General features: G+C 35.3%; 1 protein-coding gene and 1 pseudogene across 1 annotated transcript in view; both read left to right on the top strand.

Moving 5' to 3' along the window:
- GMDS (GDP-mannose 4,6-dehydratase) overlaps positions 1 to 19,097 on the top strand; it is a 711,168-nt gene that overhangs the window by 558,912 nt on the left and 133,159 nt on the right. The window lies entirely within an intron of this gene.
- On the top strand, positions 1,328 to 5,931 carry LOC119036707 (60S ribosomal protein L4-like; annotated as a pseudogene).

The following is a 19,097-nucleotide window of genomic DNA, read 5'->3' as shown; positions in this document are numbered from 1 at the left end:
CAGCAACTTTGTTCTTCACTGTGTCCAACCCCAGTTATAACTTATGTGAAATACTTGTCACCATCTAAAGTCTTTTCAAATTTTCTTCTTTCTGTTTTAATTTTTTTTAATATTTTTCCTTTATGAAAGGTTTTAAATTTTTTAATTTAAATTTTTATTATGGTTTATATATGGTGTACTTTGATATTACTGTAGCTAATTGTACTCTCATTAGTAAATATGTTAACATCACACCTTCTTTTTTAATTCTTTCATTTTATATTTAAAATTTTTTTAACCATTAAAAACTTACAGAAAGTTTTAAGTACATTACAGTGTTCTTTTCTCTGAACCATTGAGAGTTGGTTGCCATCCTGATGTCCCAACAGCTACTACTTTTGTGTGTATTTCCTATAAACAATGACATTTTCTCACATAGACACAATTCAAACATTAAAATCAGTACATTCACTATGATAAAGTACTACTGTCTAATTATCAGACCTGATTTCATTTTTGCCAGTTGAGTGAATGCTATACTGTATATAAAAATGATTTAATTGATACTCATACACTGCATTCACTTGTAGCATTAGAAAATTTTGAAAGCAGATTTTTATTGGAATATTGGAAAGATTTGTGGGAAATCCTTCATTATACATGGATAATTAGAAGATTATTTTGGCCATTGTTTTTTACTGTGGTAAAATAAATACATAACAAAATTTACCTTTCTATACATTTTAATTTTATTTTTAATAATTTATTTTTTCATTGCACTTGAAATTCAGTATTATATTAGTTTCACATGTACAGCATAGTAATTAGACATTTATATAATTTATGAAGTGACCCCCCTCAATAGTTCTGGTCCACATTTGATACAATATATTATGATTCTGATAATGATGACTACATTCCCTATGCTGTACTTCTCCATGATTGTTTTCATTGCTTCTTATGAAGTTATGACAATTGTACTTCTTTATCCCTTCACCTTTTTCACCCATTCCCCCAACCTTCTCCTGCCTGGCAGCCATAATTTTGGTCTGTGTATCTATGAAATTGCTTGTTTTGTTTATTTGTTTATTTTGATATTTAGATATCACATATAAGTGAAACATATGATATTTGTCTTTCTCTGTTTGACTTTTTCACTTTGCATAATGCCTCTAGGTCCATCTATGTTGTCACAAATGGTAAGATTTAATTTTTTATGGCTGACTAATAATCCAATATATATATATGTAACACTTCTTTATCTAATCATGTATTAATGGACTTAAGTTGCTTCTATATCTTGGCTATTTTAAATAATACCACAGTGAGAAGGGTCAAGTTAAGGAACATGTATAAAGGACCCATGGGCAAAGACATCTGGGAGGGGGATGGATTGAAAGTGGATGGTGGGAGATGGGTAGGGCAGAAGAGAGTAATGGGGAAAACAGGGACAACTGTGATTGAACAACAATAAAAAACACAAAAACATATAATACTTCAGTGAACATAGGAATGCATATATCTTTTTGAATTAATGTTTTAGTTGTGTTTGAATAAATACCCAGAAATGGAATGTCTAGGTCATATGTTAATTCTATTATTAATTTTTTAGGAATTTCTATGCTATTTCCACACAGGCTAAACCAATTTACAATTCCTTGAACACTGCACAAAGGTTCCCTTTCCTCCACATCCTCACCAATACCTGCTGTTTGTTGGTTCATTCATAATAGCTATTCTGACCAGTATGAGGTGATATCTCATTGTGGTTTTATATATTTTGCATGTCTCTGATGATTAGTGACATGAGCATCTTTTTGTATGTCTATTGGCCACCTGTATGTCCTTTCTGGAGAAGTGTCTATTCAGGTCCTCTGCACATTTTTTAATAAGGTTGTTTGGGTTTTTTTGGTGTTAAGTTGTGTGTGTTCTTTATACATATTTGGATATTAACTTCTTATCAGATGTATTTTTTCCATTCAGTAGCTTAGCTTTTTGTTTTGTTGGTGGTTTCCTTTCCTATACGGAAACTTTTTAATTTGAGGTAGTTTCATTTTTTGTTGTAGTTGTTGTTTTTGTTTGTTTGTGTGTTTTTATTTTTACTTCCCTTGCCCAAGGAGAGATATCCAAAAAATATCATTCAGAGCAATGTCAGAGAGTTTACTGACTATGTTTTGGGTCTTTCATTTAAGTCTTTAGTCCACTGTGAGTTTACTGTTGAATGTAGTGTAAGATATTGGTCCAATCTTATTTTATTCCATGTGTCTGTCCAGTTTTCCCAGTACCATTTATTGAATAGATTGTTCTTAACCCATTGTAATTTCTTGCCTCCTTTGTCAAAGATTAATTGACTATGTAGCTGTGGGTTTATTTTTGTGCTGTCTATTCTGTTCCATTCATCTATGTGTCTATTTTATGGTAATATCATACTGCTTTGGTTACTATAGACTTATAGTATAGTTTGATGTCAGGTAGTTTGATACTTCTAACTTCATTCTTCTTTCTCAAGAAGAAGGTTGCTTTCAGTTTTCATGGTCTTTTGTGGTTACCCATGAATTTTATAATTATTTATTCTAGTTCTATTGAAAATGCCATCTGTATTTTGATAGGGATTTCACTGAATCTGTAGGTTGTTGTGGGTAATCTGGACATTTTACAATGTTATTTCTGCCTATCCATAAGCACAGAGTACTTTTTGATTTATTTGTATCATCTTCAGTTTTATTCTTCATTTTCTTACAATTTTCTGAGTACAGGTAGGTCATTGACTTCCTTTGTTAAATTCATTCCAAGGTATTTTTAATGTAATTGTAAATAGGATTGTTTCTTAATTTTCCTTTCTGATAATTTATTATTGGCATATAAAAATGCAACCAATCTCTGTATATTAATTTTGTATCCTGCTACTTTATTAAGTTCATTTATTAGTTCTAATAGTTTTTTTGGTGGAGTCTTTAGGGTTGTCTATATGCAACATCATGATATCTGCAAACAATGACAGATTTACTTCTTTTCAAGTTTTTATTACTTTATTTTTCTTTTCTAAATGCAAGAATTTACAATACTATATTGTATAAAAGTAGTGAAAGTAGACATCTTGAGTATAAAGTTAGTTGTGACTTTGATATATTGCATTTCTAACGTTGAGTTATGTTCCCTTTACTTCAATTTGCTGAGAGTTTTTATCGTAAATGACTAGTTTGAGAAGGATAAGTGTTAGTTCTTCTTTGAATGTTTGGTGAAATTTACCTGTAAAGCCATCTGGTCCAGGATTCTAGTTTTTTGGGAGATTTTCAATTACTGATTTGATTTCATTAGTATTAATAATTGTTGGCCTGCTCATATTTTCTCTTTCTTCTTCATTCAGTCTTTGGGAGATTATGTTTCTGGAGATTATATGTTTCTAGGAATTTAATCTATTTGGTTTTTTTATAAAGATTTTATTTGTTTACTTTTAGAGAGGGGGGAAGAAAGGGAGGCAGAGAGGGAGAGAAACATTGATGTGTGAGAGAAACATTGCTTAGTTGCCTCTTCCATGCCCCCAACGGGGGATGTAGACTGTAACCCAGGCATGTGTTCTGATTGGGAATCGAACTGGCAACCTTTCAGTTCATAGGCTGACACTCAGTCCATTGAGCCACACCAACCAGAGTGAATTTATCTATTTCTTCCATGTTCTTCATTTTGTTGGCATATAATTATTCATAGTATTTTCTTATCATTTTGTATTTCTTTGGTGTCAGTTGTCACTTACACTTTTTCATTTCTGATTTTATTTGTGTCCTCTCTATTTCCTGAGGAGTTGATTGTATTTATCTTTTCAAAGAACTAGCTGTTTGTTTCATTAATCTTTTGTATTTTTTAGATCTATTTTGTTAGCTTCTGCTCTGATCTTTTAGTATTTTGTCTCTTCTTACTCTGAGCTTTGTTATTTTTTAATAAATTTTTTTAATGTAAGGCCAGATTATTTTAGGTTTTTCTTGTTTCTTTGGGTAGGCCTGTGTTGTTATAAATTTCCCTTTTAGAACTCCTTTGGCTGTGTCCCACAGATTTTGGATTCTGTTTAACTTTCACTTCTCTCAAGGTATCTTGATTTCTTCCTTGATCTCATTGTTAACTCATTCATTGTTGAATTGCATGAGCCTTTTGTGTTTGTGTGGTTTTTAGTTTTGTTATTGTAATTGATTTTTAGTATCATACCATTATGTTTAGAAAAGAAGCTTTATATGATTTTGGTCTTCTTAAATTTGTTGAGACTTGTTTTTTGACATTATATATGGTCTATTCTGAAAAATGTTCCACATGCACTTTAAAAGAATATATATTTTCCTGCTTTGGGGTAAAATGTCCTACAAATATTAATTAAATCCATCTTGTCTAATGGGTCACTTAAGGCCACTGTTTTCTTATTGATTTTCTGTCTGGATGTCAATGGGGTGTTAAATTCCCTTGCTATTAGTATATTAGTGTAGATCTCTCCCTTTATGTTGTCCAATATTTGCTTTATGTATATATTTACATACTCCTACATTGGATGCATAAATGTTTACAAGAGTTATAGCCTCTTTTTGGGTAGATGCATTTATCGTTAAGAAATGTCCTCCATTGCTTTTCCTGTGAGAACCACCAGATTGAGAGGATTGCATCTCTCTTCCCCTCCACACCACGGTGTGTGCTGATCTATGGATATCATTATACTCCAAAAAAAGGGAATCATCTTGCAAAAATGTCACTTTACCAGCTGTGTTCAAGGTTCCCATTCAGAATGATATTGTTAATTTTGTTCACACCACCTTGCACAAAAACAATAGACAGCTCTATGCTGTCAGTGGATCAGCAGGTCATAAAACTAGTCAACTAGTGTTGACTTGAGCTGCTGGCAGAGCTATGTCTCAAATTCCCAGAGTTCAAGATGATGTAACTCATCAATCTGGCCAGGATGCTTTTGGAAATATGTGTTGTGGGGGCCACATGTGTACACTAACCAAAACCTGACACCACTAGCAACCCAGAATGAACTCAACATAGAAATGATATGCCATCTGTTCTTTCCTGGCTGCCTCAATCAACCTTACCATCCCTGGTCATGTCTAAAGGTCATTGTATTGAGGAAGTTCCTGAACGTCCTTTGGTGGTTAAAGATAAAAAGTTGAAGGCTACAAGAAAACCAAGGAGGTTGTTATGCTTTTTTAGGAAACTTAAGGCCTGGAATAATATCAAAAAAAGTTTATGCCTATCAGCAAATGGTAGCTGGCAAGGGCAAAATGAGAACCCATCATCATATCCATTGCATGTGACCTTGCATCATCTATAATGAGGACAATGATATTATCAAAGCCTTTAGAAGCATTCTTGGAATTACTCTGCCTAATGTAAGCAAACTGAACATTTTGAAACTTGCTCCTGGTGGGCATGTGGACTGTGTCTACATTTGGACTGAAAGTGCTTTCCACAAGTTATATTAACTGTATGGCACTTGGGATAGAGCTGCTTCCCTCAAGAGTAACTACCTACAATCTTCCCATGCACAAGATGCTCAGTACAGACCTTAGCAGAATCTTAAAAAGTCCAGAGATGCAAAGAGCCTTCCGAGCACCAGACAAGAAGATTCATCACAGAATCCTGAAGAAGAATCCACTGAAAAACCTGAGGATCATGTTGAAACTAAACCCATATGCAAAGACCATGTGTCAGAACACCAATCTTCACCAGGCCAGAACCACAAGCTCCAGGTGGGTAAAGCAGCAGTGGCATTAGAAGACACATCAGATGAGAAGTGGGTTTGTTCTAGGCAAGAAGTATTTGGCAGGGAAGAAAGGAAAGAAGGAATTGGTGCTATGAAGCGGAAGAAGCTTTGGCTGGGAAAAAGGGCTGCAGTTACCAAGAACCCAGAAGCTGAGAAGAAAACTGCAGAAAAGAAACCTAACAGAAGAAAACAAGGCTGTGGCATAAACTTAAATTTCTTTATTCCATAAAGGTCAAATCACTGTGGACAGCTAATTTGGAATAAGAATATGTCAAAGGCAAAATGAGAGAGAAAGTGAGTGAGAGAGACAGAGAGAGAGAGAGAAATAATATTTTTCTTTGTGTCCTATTATAAACTTTGTTTTAAAGTCTGTTCTGTCAAATGTGTACCTTTCAATCAAGTGAGTCTGTTGTAGGCAGCATATGCATGGGTCTTATTTTCTTATCCATCCACCTACTCTCTCTTTTTATAACTGAATTCACTTATATTTAAAGTGATTATTGATAAGTATGTAGTTATTGCAATTTTGTTATTTATATATTTTATCTTTCTCCATCTTAAATAAGACCTTTACTATTTCTCATAGTACTAGTTTGATGATGATGACCTTTAACTTTTTCTTGTCTGGGAAGCTTTTTATCTGTCCTTCAATTTGAAATGAAGCCTTGCTGGGTAGAGTAATCTTTTCATGTTGTTTTTATTCCCTTTTTATGGTATATTTTTTCCATATCAGTTATCCCCCCAATACCCTCCTCCACCTCAACCCACTCCCCTCCTCACTACAGTCACCACACTGTTGTCTGTGTTGCTCTCTATCTATGAGTCTGTCTATATTTTGCTTATTAGTTCAGTGTTCATTAGATTCCACATATGAATGAAAAAATATGGTATTTGTCTTTCTCTGACTGGTTTATTTCACTTAGTATAATGTTCTCCAGATCCATCCATGCTGTCGGAAAGTGTAAAATTTTCTTTTTTATGGCTGAGTAGTATTCCACTGTGTGAATGTACCATAGCTGTTTTATTCATTCACTTACTGATGGACACTTGCACTGCTTCCAAATCTTGTTAATTGTAAATAATGCTTCAATGAACATAGGGGTGTGTGTATTCTTTTGAACTAGTTTTACAGGATAAATTTCCAAAAGGGGAATCCCTAGGTCATAAGGTAGTTCCATTTTCAATTTTCTGATGTACCTCTATACTGCTTTACAGTGGCTGCACCAGTCTGCATTCCTACCTACAGTACATGAGGGTTCTCCTTTCTCCACATCCTTGACAGCACTCGTTTTTTGTTGATTTATTGATGGTACCTATTCTGACAGGTGTAAGGTGGTATCTCATTGAGATTTTAATTTGCATTTCTCTGATGATTAGTGATGTTGAGAATCTTTTCATATGTCTATTGGGTTATCTGTTGTCCCCCTGGAGAAGTGTCTATTCAGTTCCTTGGCTCATTTTTTATTTGGACTGTGTTTTTTGGTATTAAGTTTTATAAGTTGTTTTTTAATTGTTGTTCAAGTACAATTGTCTCTATTTTCCACCCACCTCTCTTATAAGTTACTTTTAATAAATTTTGGATATTAACACCTTAGCAGATGTATCAGCAAATATATTCTCTCATTCAGTGAGTTGTCTTTTCATTTTGTTGTTGGTTCCCTTTGCTGTGCAGAAACTTTTTAGTTTGATGTAATCCCATATGTTTAATTTTTCTATAGTTTCCCTTGCCTGAAGAGATATATCAGAAATAATATTACTATGAGCAGTATTTGAGATTTTACTGCATATGTTTTCTTCTAGGATATTTATGGTTTCAAGTCTAACATTTAAGTCTTTAATCCATTTTGAATTTATTCTTCTGTGTGATGTGAGAAGGTGATTTAGTTTCATTTTTCTGCATGTACCCATCCAGTTTTCCCAATACCATTTATTGAATAAACTCTTTAGCCCACTGTATCTTTTTACCTTCTCTATCAAATATTGACTATAAAGATGTGGGTTTATTTCTGGGTTCTCTATTCTGCTCCATTGTTTTTATGCCAGTACCATGGTGTTTTGATGACAATGGCTTTATAGTATAGCTTGATATTAAATAGCATGATTTCTCCAACTTTGTTCTTCTTTCTATACATTACTATTGCTATTCAGGGTCTTTTGTGGTTCCATATAAATTTTTGCATTTTTTTTCTAATTCTGTGAAATAAACCATTAGTATTTTCATAGAAATTGCACTGAATCTGTACATTGCTTTAAATAGTACAGAAATTTTAATGATGTTACTTCTTCTTATCCATGAACTCAGTATATACTTCCACTTATTTGTATCCTCTTCAAATTTATTCTTCATCATCTTTTAATTTTCTGAATACAGGTCTTTTACATCCGTGGCGAAATTTTTTTGGGGGGGGAATTGAGAATGGGGCTTTTTTCTTAATTTCCCTTTCCGGATAGTTTATTATTGGCATATAAAAATACAACTGATTTCTAGGTATTAATTTTGTATCCTGTTACTTTACTGAATTCATTTATCAGTTTTAGTAGTTTCTTGATGGAATCTTTAGGGTTCACTGCACACAGTGTCATGGCTGCTGCAATGAATGACACTTTTACTTCTTTCTTTTCAGTTTGGATGCCTTTGATTTCTTCCTTTCTGATTGCTGGGGCTAGAACTTGCAGTACTATGTTGAATATAAGTGGTGAAAGCAGACATCCCTGTCTTGTTCCTGATCTTAAGGGGAATGCTTATAGTATTTTGCCATTGAGTATGATACTGGCAATGGGTTTGTCATATATGGCCTTTATTGCGTTGAGGTATGTTCCCTCTATTCCCACTTTGCTGAGAGTTTTTATGATAAATGAGTGCTGAAGATCAAATGCTTTTTATGCATCTATTGATGATGTGATTCTTATCCTTCATTTTGTTAGTGTGATATATCATGTTTATTGATTTGCAAATATTGTGCCAACTTTACATGCCTGGAATAAATCCCACTTGTTTCTCGCATATGATCCTTTGCATGTATTGCCGTATTTTGTTTGCCGATATTTCATTGAAGATTTTAGTATCTGTGTGCGTCAGGAATATTAGTTCCCAGTTTTATTTCTTTGTAGTGTCTTTGTAGTGTTTGAGATTACGGTAATACTAGCCTCATTAAATGAGCTTGGGAGTCTTCCCTTCTCTGCAAGTTTTGGAATAGTTAGAGAAGAAGAAATAGATGTTAGTTCTTCTTGGAATTATTGAATTTTGTTTACTGGGAGTTTTTTAGAGAATTTCATCAATTTTAATTGTTATAATCTGTCTATTAAGATTTCTGATTCTCTCTGATTTAGTTTGGGAAGATTATAAATTCCTAGGAATGTATCCATTTCATCCAGGATGTCCAGTTAGTTGGCATATAGTTGTTCATAATATTTTCTTATACTACTTTGTGTTTCTTTGTTGTCAGTTGTTACTTCTCTTTCATTTCTGATTTTATTTATTTGGGTCTTCTCTCTTTTTATCTTGATGAGTCTGGGGAAAGGTTTGTCAACCTTGTTTATCTTTTCAAAGAACCAGTTCTTGGATTCATTTATCTTTTGTATTGTTTTTGTAAACTCTAGTTCATTTATTTCTGCTCTTATCTTTATTATTTTCTTTTTTCTACTCACTGTGGGCTTTCTTCAGTGTTCATTTTCTAGTTCCCTTAATTATAAAGTTAATTGATTTGACCCTTTTTTTTGTTTATTTGAAGTAGGCTTTAATGCTATGAATTTCCCTCTTAGGACTGCTTTCCCTGTGTCCCAAAGATTTTTGTTTGTTGTGTTCTCATTTTTTTTGTTTGTCAAGTTATCTTTTGCTTTCTTTCTTCATCACTTTAATACATTCATTGTTTAATAATGTTATATAACTTACATGTCTTTGTATTTTTCTCAGTTTTATTCTTGTGATTAATTTCCAATTTCATAGCATTATGGTCAGAAAAGATAATTGATATGATTTAAATTTTAAATTTATTGAGATTTGTTAGTGTCCTAACATATCATATATCCTAGAAAATGTTCTGTGTGCACTTGAAAAGAATGTATATTCTGCTGCTTTGGGATGAAATGCTCTGATGTCAATTAAATACATTTGCTTTAGTATGGCATTTAAGTCACCATCTCCTTGTCAATTTTTCTTTCTAGAAGTTCTATCCATTGAAGTCAATGTGGTCTTAAATACCCTACTGTGAACTTATTTCTGTTGATCTCTCCCTTAGTGCCCATCAAGTTTACTTTATATATTTAGGTGCTCCTATGCTGGGTTCATAAATATTTATCAGGGTTATATGCTCTTGTGGAATTGTTCTCTTTGTCATCATTTAGTGTCTTTCTTTGTCTTTTACTATGCATTCTATTTTAAATCTATTTTGTTGGATATAAGTGTTGCTACCAATATTTTAATTTCTATTTGCAAAAAATATCTTTTTTTCATTCCTTTATTTTACTGTGTATGTATCTGTCATTCTGAAGTGGGTCTGCTGAAGACAGCATATGTATGGGTGTCTTTTTCTTCCTGATTTAGCTACCCTATGTTGTTTGACTCGAACATTTAAGCCATTTACATGTAAAGAGATTATTGATAGGTACTTATTTATTGTCATTTTGTTCTTTAACTATGTTCCTCTGTTTTCTTTTTCTAAAGCAAGCCCTTTAACATATCTTGTAATACTCTTTTGGTGATAACAGACTCCTTTAGCTTTTCTTGTTATGGAAACTCTTTCTTTTTCCTTCAATTTTAAATGATAATCTTGCTGAGTAAAGTAGCACTGGTCATAGGTTCTTGCTCTTCATCACTTTGAATATTACATGCCAGTCCCTTGTGGCCTGAAATATCTCTGTTGAGAAATCGAATGACAGTCTTATGGAATCTCCCCTGTAGGTAATGATCTGCTTTTCTCTTGCAGTTTTTAAGGTTCTTTCCTTGTCTTTAAGATTTGCCATTTTATGTATAATGTGTCATGGTGTGGGCCTCTTTGGGTCTATCTTATTTGGGACTCTGCACTTCCTGGACTTGTGTGTGTGTTTCCTTCAATATATTAGGGAAGTTTTCAATCATTATTTCTTCAAATATGTTCTCAATCCCTTCCTCTCTCCTCCTTCTGGTATCCCTATGATGCAGATATTGTTACCCCTCATACTGTCCCAATGGTCCCTTAAACTGTCTTCATTTAAAACATCTTTTCTTCTTTTTGCTGCTTTGAATGGTTTTTTTCCCTACACTTTCTTCAGAATCACTGTTTAAGTCTTCTGCTTTATCTAACCTATTGTTTATTCCTTCCACTGTGTTATTGATATTGCATTCTTTCTAACTGATCCATTTTTATTGTTTCTATGTCTTTTTTCATGCTGTTGAGCATCCTTATAGTCATTACTGTGAACTCTATATCTCATAAATTTCTTGCTTCCATTTCACTTAACTCTTTTTTCTGGAGAATTTTCTTGGTTTTTTTGTGGGGGCTGTTTCTTTGTCTTCTCATTTGGCTGTCTCTTTGTGTTTGCTTCTATGTATTGGTTAGATCGTCAAAGACTCTGCTGCAGCCCTATATCATATATGCATGTGAGTGGCCCTAGGCAACATGTTTGGAGTTATTAGTGATCCATAGCTTGTGGTTCCCTCTGCTGGGCAAGGATAAAAGGACCAAGCTGCATACCAAAACCCACCTTTACCAGCACTGGGCCCAAGGGCAAGGTAGCTAAAATCTCAAATTGCACTGAGACTAGCCTCCTTCTACAGGGTGCCTGTGTTAGGCTTAGTCACTAAAAGAGCATCTAGGGTTGAGCAAGAGGAAATTCTTCAAGTGGGACTATTCCCTCCCCCAGGCTGATGCTGCATGAGGGGAGTGCTCTGCCTAAGAAAGATGGCTTCTGTAGTATGAGCAATGACTGCAAGAATCCTGGCATCTGACCCTTCAGTTCTAGCCCCAGAGTCACCACCCCCAGATACTCATCAAATGGCTCTAGTCCTCTCTGTCCTGGAGCCCAAGATAAGTGGCTGCAAATGAAATTGTATGTGTTGGTCCTTTAAGAGGTTGGCTGCATCTCTAGCCATCTCTCCATGGCAGAGGGACACCCATTGCTTTTCACAGCCAGATGTTATGTGACATCTTTCCCAGTTCTGGTGCTCTAGGCTGGGGAGCCAGGCTTAAGGTTTAGTCCCCACACTTCTTAAGGGAACCCACTCAGCTGCTGAAATATCCCTCTGGAACTTCAACTGCTATTCCTGGAAGCCCGGGCAGCCCTCTCTCACCTTCATACTTCCTACCAGTCTTGATGTAATTTGGTTTCTTCTGTGAGTCCTTGATTATAAGGCTTCTCTATAGCTAGTCTTCAGTTGCTTTTTTAGGATGACTTTTCTATAATTTTGTCATTTTAGTTATGATGTCTTCTGTGGACCTCTTTGGGTTCATCTTGTTTTGGATTTTCTGTATTTCCTAGTGTTGTGTGCAAATTTCCTTTACCTGGTTACAGAAGTTTTCAGTTACTACTTCTTCAAATCAGTTTTCAATAGTTTATTCTGTCTCTTCTTCTTCTGGTGCCCCTATGATGTGAATGTTGTTATTGTTGATATTGTCTTTTAACCCTGCAGAGGTCACACTCGAAAAAATTACAGCACAGGTTGTATATCCGAGAGACACATTCATTACTAGTGGTGCTGAAATGTGAAAAAAAAATTTAAAACACTGCAAATTTGCATTATATTTTATAATAAAATACATGATTTTTTTCAGCTATAGTCTAGAAATGATTAAACAAAGAAATTTAAAAACATAAAGAATAAAAATTTTTATTTTCAAACAACAATATTGATATTGCTAAAAAATAGAATGGAAAAAAGTCTTTAACATTAATTAATCAGAATCTTCAGTAGCTAGCTTTGTGAAACACTTGTATAACAGTCATTGCAAACAACACTGCTCTGCTCAAGGCATATACACTGTCCACAACACTAGCAAAGATATTTTGATAAGTGACTCACTTTGGTGCATAGCACCTAATGCATCTTTTTCTGCTTGTCAAAGGAGCTGTATCTATGTCATCATTAGAATTTCCTTTAATTTGTATTTGAAATTGATGAAATTGCAGGTGTGAAGGCTTATGCACACATATAGAGATTTATGGATGCCATTCTATTTGTGTCTGGCACTAACTGCATTACAAGATTTCTAATAAATGTTCTGTACCTTATTTTCACATTGCTGCTTAGCACATGAATAGTTCGAGCATTTATTCCTTCAATATTCATAGTTGTGTAGAATGTAACCAGAGGCCATTTTTTGGTGTCCCTAGCCACATTATATGTACCTGTCATTTGGTCCACAGTATCAGCCTCTGACTTCATTCGATTGTAATATTCTATTATGTCAGGCTTCTATGTCTAAATCTGTGGCATCATCGAAATGCATACTTGAAACTAAAATTATGGTTTTTCCTATTTTGGGTATATGAGATACCCAAAAGTGTATCTCATATACTTTTCGGTATATGAGATACCCAAGTGTGAAATCTGCACCAAAAGCAAATAAGTTGGATATTTCAGGCCTGGTTTTAGAAAACAGAAATTCAGGGAGCTGTTCAGATTTACCCTTATAAACAGTATCTACATATGAAAGTTGCTTCTTTTTCGAGTCAGAGATCAGATTTATATCAGTGAAAAAGTTATCTGCTCAGCTGTTACGTGCTATGAGTAAAGGGTTTCTGTAAGTGTTCCAATAACATCCACTGGTTTATTACTGATCAAGTAAGGATCTCCAGTCTCCTTACTGGCATATAACTCAAGATTTCCTGTGTAAAATACTTTTGAATTGACCATAGCAAAAATTTTTATACAGTATTTATTGGATTTGGATGGAATATATTGTCTAAACCCACATTTGCCTCTAAATTGAGGTAACATTTTGTCTGTTGTTAACATTCTGCCCAGTACAATAACATAATTTATAATTTTCTACAATGCTGAGAAAATGTTTCTCACAGCCACTAATTTATCCACTTTCAGGGGTCCTGAAAGCACGTAAGTTTGTCATCAAACCTGATATGGTCATGAATAAATCTAAATCTCCATAAAGATGTCATAAGTCTAAAAAGTTCAATCCCACTACCATCTGTAGCCCATAAATCCTGCAAATTTAGCCAATTGCTGCAATGTAAACCAGCTAGATATAAGAGGCCTAAAAATGGTTACAATTCAGTTTTGTTTATTTGTTTAGCATCTCTTTCTCATGAAAACTGGCTCAAGATAGAATCAATGTATTCATCTGCATATAATAAGATTATATCTAAAATATCATTTGTAATAAAGCAGTTCTAAATTTCAAATTTTGTCTTGGCATTTTTTGTGTTTGGCTAAACTAACAGAAGCTGACACAAAATATTCTGTGACTGTTTTCTAATTTGTCTTCTTACTGAATTATTTCTCCATTTTGATTCTTTATCCTTTCCAAAAAATACTCTTCATTTATCTGTAATTCATCTTCATTTTCTTCACTAGAAATACCTTACTGAGTATCCAAATTTTCTGAACAAACTTCCACATAATCTTCATCTTCTAAATCACTTTCATTTTCACACTCGACTCCATCATTTTCATCATCAAACTCAAGTAGCATTCACTATAGTTCTTCAACATCTCTTGTATTATCAAATCAATGTATTTTTCCAGCCATTTTCAATAGTAAATGAAAAAAAGTAACACTGACTGAAATTTATGGGAAAAAATAACTACACCAACACTGACTTAGGATTTTGCAGTATCTCTCAGATACAATTTACTATCAAATTTCACACATCCTTACAAAACACATGTTATAAACAAACTAATGGCCTAAACTTTATAGCTTAATATTAGTTATGTACAAATGTGCAGGTACTCATGAACTTGAACCTATGCACCCAATATATGTAACAATATTTAAGAAAAGAGTGAGTTTGTATCTCTCGGATCAGCCGTGAGCTCCACAGAGTTAAACTATTCTCTTTTTTATTCTGTTTTCTTTTTGCTTTTCTGACATGGTGTTTTCTTCTATCTTGTCTTCCAAATTGCCGATTCAGTCCTCTGCCTTAACTAATCTGCTATTAATTTTACTTCATGTATTCTTCATTTCTAACTTGTTCTTTTTTATGATTTCTCTTTTTGTTGAAATTCTCACAAAGATGATCTGTTCTTCCCTTAAGTTCATTGATCATCCTCATAACCAGTGTTTTCAACTTTGTATCTGGTAGATCACTTGTTTCCCATTTTGTGTAGGTATGTTTCTGGAGTTTTGTCTCATTCTTGCATTTGGAACACTTTTTTCTCCTCATTTTGGCTGCATCTCTGTGTTTGTTTCTATGCATTAGGTAGATCTGCTACATCTTCTAGTTTTTGAATAGTAGCCTTATATAGTAGGTATTCTGTGAGTCCAGTGACAAAGTCTTCCTGGTCACCTGAGCCAGGTGCTCCAGGGGTGCCCCATGTGTGGGTTATTGTGCCTTCTTGTTTTACTTAAGCCTAGATTGCTGTTGGCACATCCGTGGGTCAGATTGACTAACCTACTGTGAGGATATGCCTGTCTACAGCAGAGGAGCTGCTGTGCAGAGGCTGACAACATGGGGTGAAATCCACTTTTGTAGGGCTCTACTGCCTACCAAATTCACCCTTTGGTTGGGGTGTCTATGGCACTAACTGGGTGGTGCTCTGGTATGTTCTGAACCCAGCCACTGAGTTTGTTGGTTCTTGGATCTCTTGGGATCTGCTCCAGTGCAGGCTATGGTCGGTTCTATGTGTACCTAGCTCAGGACCACCTAGAAGGAACTACAAAGTGACTTTTGGTTTTTAGCTGCCTGTGCCAGGCTTGGAGCCACCTGCTAGAGGCTATGCTTCAAACCAATCCCAGCTACTACTAGTGTGGGCTTAGGGCTGCTTAGCAAAATGTACATGGCACACTGAATCCAATTACTTCTTTTTAAGGGCTGTGGACCTTTGAGGGTTTGGGGAAAGTCCACAGTATAGGCCAAGGCTGTCCCTGTGTGTAACAGACCCTGTAAGAGTTGGGCTGGGCCAGGGAGGGTGTCCCAGGAAGTCACCAGGATGTGGTAAGTGGTATGAGCCAAATTAATGAGAATTCAGATTTGTCATTTGAATCTGCAGACTGTCTGTGGAAATGTCTCCTCAAATGAACAATGGCACCTGCCAGTACTTCTGTCCAGCTCTTGCCCTGAAACCAGACAATTCAGTCCCTCACCCTAATTCCCTGGTTCTTTTCAAGCTACCATCCTTTTGCTAGAGCTTAGGGTAAGTGTATGAGCAAACGAGTTGTGCTCCAGCTCTTAAAGAGGATGCCTTGGTGTACAGCAACCCTGTGCCTCGCCCAGATGAATTTCTGCTGGTTTTCATAGCCAAACATTATGGAGATTCCTATTCCCCACAATGATGCTCCAGGCTGGGGGACCCAGTGTGGGTCTGGTACCTCTCACTCCTTAAGGGGAAGACCCACAGCTGAGATATTCTTACTATTCCCAATTCTTAATGTTCCTTAACTACCACATGTGGATATGGGATCAGTCTGCTTCATGTTTCCATTCCTCCTACTAATTTCAACATGGATTCTTCTTTATTTCCTCAGTCATAGGAGTTCTGTTCAGCTGGTCTTCACATGTTTCTCAAGGGTGTTCTGTAATTTAGTTGTGATTTTGATGTAGTTGGAGGAGGCAAGCCCGACATTTACCAACTCTGCCATTTTAATCATTTTTGTTATATAATTTAGTGTCATTAAATGCATTCATAATGTTATGCAACCATCACCACCATCCATCTCCAGAACTTTTTAATATATTCCAAATGAAATTATGTACCTGTTAAACAATAATTCATCATTTCTTCTATTTCCCTACTCCTGGCAACTACCATTCTACCATCTTTCTCTATGAATTTGACTGTTCTAAATACCTCAAATAAGTAGAATCATACAGTATTTGTCTTTTCTGTTTGCTTTATTTCACCTAGCCTAATGTCCTCAAAGTTCATCTATATTGTAGCATTTACCAACCTTTCATTTCTTTGATTTCAAGGCTGAGTAATAATTCATTGTGTGTATGTGTGTTATATTTTGTTTATCCATTCATCTGTTGTTGAACACTTGGTTTGCTTCCAAGTATTGACCATTGTGAATAATGCTACTATGTGTACCTGCATGTACAAATGTCTGGGGCCCTGCTTTCAGTTCTTTTGGGTATATACTTAAGAGTGGAATCCTGGGTCATATGTTTAACTTTTCAAGGAACTGCCAAACTGTTTGACATTTATTTTTAAATTATAAGAAAAGACATTCACTTCTACCTATAGTTAAACCTTCTATCTTTAAAAAAAGCCAAAGGAACTACAGAAAATATATTAAACCATTATTTTAAATATCAGGAAAAAGGCAGTGTAGGACATTGATTCCTGTTAGAAAAGAAACAAATGAGGTGACTCTTGCAATCAACCTGTTCTTCTTCCTGGGGAATAAGTCTTAACCATGGAGTATTGGAGAATTCCAAGCAGAGAACAACTGTGTTGCTAAGTTCAGGAGGAAAAGATCAGGCCCTCACAGTCAGAAACCAGGCAGAAAACACATTGGGATCTGAATAAAGCTTAGAAGGCCAAGGATAATATTGTACCTCAGTAACTCATAGTTTTATTACAATTTGGGGAAATATGCTTTTTATAGACCTTAAGGAGTACACACCTCTTTCTCCCAATTATGCAATTTTAATTTCTTTATTACTTGACTTGGCCAGTTCCATTCCTAAGGCACTGATCCTTATGTATACATAGTGTGGCATAATATGGTGTGCCATGAAAGTACAGTCCAGTGCCACATTCCCTGGGTTTGGATCCCAGCTCTGCAGCCTCCTAGTGGATGCATCCATCCTCACTGTGTCTTCATTTTCCCAACTGTAAAATGGGGATTTCACAGCAGTGGTCTGAAGATTAAGTGGGCTAATATCTGTGAAGTACCTAACATAGTGCCTGATTTTATCCTGAGCTCTATATAAGTGTTTGTACTTAATGAAATGAGTGATTGAAATGACATTTGTCAACAACAAATACAAGAGGTGAGTAAAATGTAGACACTGTAAGATTGGGCAATTGATTATATTTTGGGGGACAAGAAAAGATAAAGAAAGTCACACTAATGTGTGACCAGAAGGAATTTAACAGAGATACTTAGTAGAGAAAGGTAACTGTAGAGGGAAGAACCAGCTTGGTCAATTGTAATTAGATAGAGGTTGTGGATCTAATGTGATATCTCTTTGTCTCAAATATATCCCTTCTGAAATATAACACCTTATTCCTGAATCTCTCTCCTGTAGAACCATGGTTATCAAACTTCAATTTTCTGTGAATCACTTGGAGATCTTGTTAAAATATAAACTGGAATCAGTAGGTCTGGATAGGGCCTGAGAGTCTGAATTTTTTTTCTTGTTTATTCTATTACAGTTGTCCCAATTTTCCCCCCTTTACCCTCTTCTGCCCAGCCCATCCCCGGCTCCCAGTCAATCCCCACACTGTTGTTATGACCATGGCTCACTCATACATGTTCTTTAACTGATCCCTTTTTTTTTTTTTTTTTTTTTTTTTTCCCTTTTGTTCCCCCCTTCTTCCCACCACTCCCCTCCTCCCTCTTCCCCTCTAGCAGCTGTCAGTCTGTTCCACATGTCTGGTTCTGTTTTTCTGGTTAGTTTATTTTGTTCATTAGATTCCTCTTATAAGTGAGATCATATGGTGTTTGTCTTTTACCGAATCACTTATTTCACTTAGCATAATAGTCTCCAATTCCAACCATGCTGTCACAAAAGGTAGGAATTCCTTGTTTCTTTCGTCTGCGTAGTATTCCATTGTGTACCACAGCTTTTTAATCCATTCATCTACTAATGGGTACTTGGCCTGTTTCCAACACTTGGCAATTATGAACAGCACTACTAGGAACATAGATATGCATATGTCCTTTTGAATTGGTGTTGTGGGCTTCTTAGGGCACATTCCTAGCAGTGGAATCACTGGGTCAAAAGGCAATTCTGTTTTTAAGTTTCTGAGCAAATTCCATACTGTTTTCCACAATGGCTACACCAGTCTGCATTCCCACCAACAGTACACTAGGGTTCCCTTTTTCCCACACCCTTGTTGTCTATTGTCTGCCAGCAATTGTTGTCTGTTGATTTATTAATGATGGCCATTCTGATCTGTGTGAAGGGGTATCTCATTGTTGTTTTAATTTGCATCTCTCTGATGGCGAGTGATGCTGAGCATCTTTTCATATGTCTCTGGGCCCTCTGTATGTCCTCCTTGGAAGAGAGTCTATTCATATTCTTTGCATATTTTTTAATTGAATTG

This window comes from Artibeus jamaicensis, unplaced genomic scaffold, assembly GCF_021234435.1.
Source record: "Artibeus jamaicensis isolate MK-2021 breed Jamaican fruit bat unplaced genomic scaffold, CSHL_Jam_final contig_594, whole genome shotgun sequence".
NCBI classification, from domain to species: domain Eukaryota; kingdom Metazoa; phylum Chordata; class Mammalia; order Chiroptera; family Phyllostomidae; genus Artibeus; species Artibeus jamaicensis.
The sequence above is the reverse complement of the archived record's forward strand: the minus strand, read 5'-3'. Positions and strand labels throughout refer to the sequence as shown.